This window comes from Cyanistes caeruleus, chromosome 1 (genome assembly GCF_971803275.1).
Source record: "Cyanistes caeruleus chromosome 1, bCyaCae1.hap1.1, whole genome shotgun sequence".
Lineage (NCBI taxonomy): Eukaryota > Metazoa > Chordata > Aves > Passeriformes > Paridae > Cyanistes > Cyanistes caeruleus.
In genome coordinates this window covers 152,891,918-152,898,403 of record NC_141701.1, presented here as the reverse complement: position 1 = coordinate 152,898,403, position 6,486 = coordinate 152,891,918, and positions in this window count along the sequence as shown.

Genomic DNA, 6,486 nt, shown 5'->3' with positions numbered 1-6,486 from the left:
GCTCGCCAGCGCCGCCTGCCGTCCCCGCTCTGCAGCAGCGCCCGCCCCGCCCGCGCCGCCCGCACCGCTACCGAGCGGGGCTCGCACCGACAGCCACCGGGCCGCGGTTCGCCGGCAGGCAATGAGAATTCCAGTGGCGATGGGGACGGTAGTAGCAAGATGAGAGAGGAAGCAGGCCAGGGGAGCTCTGAGGCACGTCCAATCCTTCAAATTCAGAACTGGCCCAGAGCTGCGATCCACTATCCGCACGCTTTTCCTTGTCTTAAGGAGCTGGTGACTCCGGGAGGGTTGAGGGTACTGGGCCTGGCAGGCTACGGGTCTGTGGTACGGTGTCAATTGTAACTGGAAAATTAAAATTGCTTCTTAAATACCCAGGGGGTATTTGTGACATGTATTTTTACAGAGCAATTATAAAGAACCCTCCGTGTGACTTGGCAAAGCTCTGCAGACCGTGGGGATGATGAGGGAAGTTTGGACAGTATGAGCACTGACAGTGGATACTTTGGGGTGATGCTCCAAGGAGCTGTAAGGAAGCAGTGAAAGGACTGTGTTCCACCAGCCAGGGGCCAAACAAACCTGACAGCTTCACGTGCTCAAAAACTGTGCTAGTCTAAAATATGAAGTAAAATATTGTAAAGATCACAAGGTGGATTTAAATCTCAGTGGGTGTTTTTAAGGAGGGACTGTACACATGCTTTTGGCTTTTCCACTGCACTTTGTGTCCCACTTTCAAGCTTTTTCCTACAGTTATTTGTACCAGCAAAACACTATTGCAAACGGAAATTGAGTTGCTGTGGTACCCGTCACCAGAAAATTGTCCCTTTGAGAATCCATGAGCAACGGTTCAGCATGCATGCTGAGAACAGAAGGTAAGTGCCATGAAAGAGTTAGGAATGGGAGAGGGTGACTGCCTTGGCTGAAGTACAGGTCTAGGGAATGGTGAGTCTGGGGACAGTGGGGCACAAAAGCATCTGCTATAGAGGGGTTCAGGCCACGAATCCTGGCTTGAGACCAAGCTGGCAGCCGGCACTTGTACATGCTCTGCAGTGCTGTACAGAATATTTCACAATGGATGTGTGACAAGGCAATGCTCAAAGCCAAACAGAAGACAGCAAGCTCCTATGAAAAGAACACAGTGCTGGAGTTGAGAACAGAGGAGTATGCTGAGCAAGAATACTTTGCTGTAGCTGGGGAAATGTGCACCTGTTAATGAGAACATCCTGTCCTCTATCTGCTCGTCTTATCTGACCAACAGCAACTCCAGAACTTCTGTGAAATAGCTCAGACCATCTGCAAGACCTGGTTGCACTCTCCAGTGCACTGGGAAGTGGCTATGCAGCACTTTGGGGTGAAGCAGCCGGTAAGCTGTGACTGAGTGGAGGACCTGCCCAGACCGACCTGAACTGCTGCTCAGGTGTGCCCCAGGGAGCAGAGGGGAGGCCACATGGGGCAGATCCCCCAGGGGAGATGGGCTACTCATCCAGATAGCATGGCAGAGGCACATGATTTATATTCCAGTCTTAGAGAAGACTGATGGACACCATGATCAGATATAATACCCGAGTTCACAGCATCTGGGTTTGGGTTTTTTTAAGTATACTTGTTAATTTGGGATAGAGTAGCAGTTCTGCCACAGATGAAAAGGTGGAGAGTCTATTTTTATCTGTTTCTTGAAGGTAAAAATGCAGCTGGGACAGAAGCTTCTTGTGTTTGTACCATATACTACATATCCTTCTCTAGGATCAGCAGATTATTCCAACAGGATATGACAGCCAGTCTAAAACATGCAATGGATGAAATTACCTTCACAACTGAACACAAGGAAGAAAAATATCTATTGCTGTGGGCCACAAAGAAAGTGAAGTATACAGAAAAGTAAACTCACCCAGTGCATATTGAGGAAAGCAGAGATACCACATAAGGGTGTGCATTTCTTCAGGGCTACAAGATCAAACATGACAATCATGGTAATTTGTCTTCCTGGCCAGTACATTATCCCACTGTAGTACACAAAGTGTACTCAGTGTCACGATCCTCACATAGTTCATCATTTCTGGCTGAACTGAAGTGTGTCCTTGGAAAAGATCTAGTCTTTTTTAGCACAAGACACAAAAATGGTGGCACAGAATCAAATCATAAGCACACCTGACTCATTTACCCTCTCCCTGACAGTGGCCAACACCGTCTGCCTAGAAAAAAAGTCACAAAAAAAGAGTAGACAAAGAGTGCTCCCTCCCTGGCAGCTCTCCTAGCTCTTACAGATTTGTAATCCAGAGACCTGCTGTGACAGAGGTTTTGGCTTTGTGTTTAACACCCTTTGATAGATTTCTTTTGCAAATTTCATCCACTATATAGTGACTATCATGAAATTTCATGGCCATGAAGGACTTACAATTGATAAGTAATTTCACACTTGCCTCCAGTAATCTCTGTTACACAAACCAAGTAAATTTTAGCACAGTGGAAAAGTTACCACTGTAATTCCACTAGCTACTCACTTTCAGCACTGAAAGCATGTGCCTATTTTCTTTTGGAATTAATCTGTTCCAGTCATGCTGTACCCCTGGACAACTAAAAACTGCTTTAGTGTCCAGTGTTTTCACCTAGTTCATGTACTCACACACCCTAATCAGATCACTCACAACATTCTGAGAGTTCAAAGAATCATAGGAAGGTTTGGGTTGGGAAAGACTTTCAAAGGCCATCTAGTCCCACCACACCATGGACAGGGACATCTCCAACTCATAAGGTCAATAAGGTCACTCCAAGTCCCATTCAACCTGACCTCAGAGACTTCCATGGATGAGGTTCTCTGGGCAACCACCAGTGCCAGTGCTTTCCATCATCATTTTAAAAGTGGTGTCTCTTGCATCTAGTCTGCATCTACCCTATTTTAGTTTAAAACCACTGATGCCAGTTTAAAGCCATTACCCCTTGTCTTACAAATACAAGAGTTCTGCATCTCACATTGTAAAATACTTCTTATAATCTTCAGATAAGTTTTGTGAACCTCAAACGTTCTTCTTTTCTCTTTTCCCTAGAAGCCTTAAAATAGGCCATGTGCTATGCCACCAGGGCACTTCTTGCTGTTTCATCAACAGCATCTGTTTTACCCAGATTGTCTACCTGTAAAGATCTGTTCTGTCTTAAATCTATGCTTTACAGGGCTGGGACAGAGCCTGGATTTTAGTGTCTAAAACAGTGGGTCCAAGAAAAATGAAGCTGCTTGCACTTTAATACATTCAATTTCTTCTCGGACTTACCTTTTTTAAAAATGCATCATACTCCTCTCTGGAGGAGTGATACATCATCTTCCCCAAGCACTTAAGTTTGCATTTGATTGTTCTAAAACAAAAGCCTATGTGAAGAGCCTTACTCTGCTACATACTCTTCTTCACTATTATCTTCTCATGACTTTGTTGCATATTTTTACATATCTGCCAATTTTATTTGTAGAGATCTTGTATTTGCTTCCAAATAATCAATTAAGTGTCAAACGACACTGGCTGGAGAACTGTTCCTCAGGTAAAAACCAGAATCCCCAGCTTATGGATTGGGCAGTTTACTGGCAGTATTTCCTGCTTTTCTCTCCTTTCCCACAGAGCTGGATTGTGAAAAATAGAATAATCAGCTTCCTTCAGCTTTCTCCCAAGATACAAGATGCTCTTAAGAATTTTAAGTTCTGTGTAGTGCTGCATCATCACCTGACATGCCCTGACACAGGCAGGGACTTGCCAACAAGTTGGCAACAACATTCCTAGCTTATGGGTTACATCCATCAAATCTCACTATCCTCTTTCCCATGATTCTCTTTCTCCTCTAATGAAGACTCACTAATGATTCTTGCTTGTCCTATATAATTTCAAACCCCTTCCTTCTGCAGCTTGTTTTACATCCCAGACATCCCCACCTGTCACATCCCCTACAGGTCTCAGTCAGCAATTCCTGACAGCCAATTTCGGCATCTCTCTCAGATTAATGCTCAGCTTGGTGGCATGACACCCAATGTGTCCCTATGCAAAAGATCTGCTGCTTGCTTCATTTCTTACAGCACCCAGTGTGCACTGCCAGTGCTTCCAGATATGTTATGTAGAACAATGATCCAAGGAATTCTCCTTGGATATTACACTGTACTGAAACCTGCAATTGCAAGCTCTGCACCCTTGCTGACACCAGGATGTTACTTTTCATGCACCAGAATCTCTTTTGCATTCAAGATGAGCACACCATCCCCAAGGTGAGCATCATCTGAGTTTTCACTCTGCTCATCTCTGCTGTGGCAAGTGATCCCAACTGGCAGTCACTGCATCCCAAGGAGACATTAACCTGAGCACACACAGGACTGTGCTGCTCACAGGGCAACAGACCTGGGTTTGCTGCACAAATCCCTTGCCCACCAGACAGTCTCAGCCAGCTCATCCTACAGAAATGCCTATGGGCAGCTCTTGGTCATGCCCAGCCATTCTGCCACTCATAGGGCCTGACTTTTGTCTAACAGCGCAGCAAGAAATTCTCATGCAAACATCCTTTCTGTCTGGCAGCAGGAATGATGAATAGAGTTGCTTTCTTGCACTCTTATAATGGTTCTAATGGCAAAAAATGGAGAACCAGCACTGCAGGTGGGGTCTGCAGGGCGTGCTGGGTGTGGATCAGAGGCCCACTTGAGGTTCCCCACGAGCTGATGCGTCACATATAGGTAAAACCTTACAAAAGAATGGCCTTGTAAAATCACGGTTCAGGCCTTGTTACTTCGGCTAAGTATAGCTAGCAGCTAGCCTGATAAGTCCCCATGCAAAAACATCCTGAGAATGCAAAGTTCATTAACATAACAAACTATTCTTGGGGTGAAAAGTGCATCTGTAATAATGAGGGATCTGTTCCACCAGAATCAGTAGAAAAAGTATGTAAATATTGTTAGAGAGAAAAGTTTTGATTGACAGGTACACTCACCATTACCAATCAATGAATTGAGTTCCTAACCAATTGGAATTGAACACAGTACCTTCTGATAACCATATAAATATAAGCTGTGTGCAATAAAGATCAGGCTATGACGGGAGAAGAAACAGGTGTCATTGTCTGTCTCTACTACAACAGATGTACACTATTCTATCATGTTAGCTCTAAAACATTTTATTTTAAATAGCACCCTATACAGCCCGAGTCTCTTCCCTACATGGATCATAATGGATCAGGATCTCCTTGTGCAGAACAACATACATAATAATAAATAATAAAAGATTTCTCAGGTAATTGCCCTTTTGCCCTTGTCCTCATCCTGTAAACATGTGCTTAGATGTTGCATGTAGGTACACCTTTATAAAATAAAGGCCTTGTTAACCTTGTAAAACCATGGCTCAGGCCTGCTACTTCAGCTAAGTAGAAGAGGACTATGGGAAAGTGACTCAGCTGAATTTGAGGTAGAAAAACAAGTTATATAACCATTACGTGTTCACGCTGTGGTGTATGGTGGTGAGCTGAATTACATTTGCTATGCTAAAATAGAATATAACTGGTAACAGCCTAACTGCTTAAAAAGGCCCGGTTTTTGCAATAAAGGGCTCTCCTCTGCACCTGCCTGGGGACTCTGCGTTGCTCTGCTTCATACACTTAGCAATAAACACACATCCCCATAAGGCACTGCAGAGATCTATGTTCTGCCCATGTAAATGTAATTGAGACATGCCTTACTTGATAAATAAGCAAATCTGAGATTTCTATCCAATTTGAATCCTTTGAATACTTCTTTTAAGCTTTTCTAATTTTTCAGCACCTCTTGATGCCAACACCAGACCTTCATCTCGCTCACTTAATGAGATGAGTATAGCAAATACAATCTCCTTCAGCAGTGACCCTGCAGTGATGAACAGGGTCAGTCACATTTGCTGGCTTATCACATAAATTCACAAATTCGCATCATGGTTTTGGGCTTTGATTTCTGGGATGTTGGCTGGAGAGATGATGCTGGAAACCTGAAAAAGTAAAATGAATAGTGGGGTCCTGGTGGATACCAAGCTAAACACAAGACAGCAGCATTCCCTCGGAGCAAAGGTGGCCGACAGCATCCCGGGCCGCAGCAGAAGGACCGTGGCCAGCAGGTCAAAGACAATGACCTGTCTCCCCAGCCCAAGTGAGACATGCCAGGAGTGCTGCTATGTCCAGTCTGGGCTTCCCAATACAAGACAGACATGGACATACTGGAGTTAGTCTATTAAAGGGATGTGGCAATGGGGGCGTTTGTCCTAACAGTGAGACTGCAAGAGCTGGGACTGTTTCGTCTGGAGAACAGACTCAGGGCAGTCTCATCTGTGTGTGTCAGTAACGGGAAAGTGTAAGGTAGACAGAAACAACTGCTGCTCAGTGGTGTTCAGCGATGCTGAGAGAAGCAATGGGCCCAAACTGAAATGCAAGAAATTTCATTCAAACAGGAGAAAGAAGTTTTGAACTGTACAAGTGCTATCCACTGGAACATACTCCTGGGAGGGA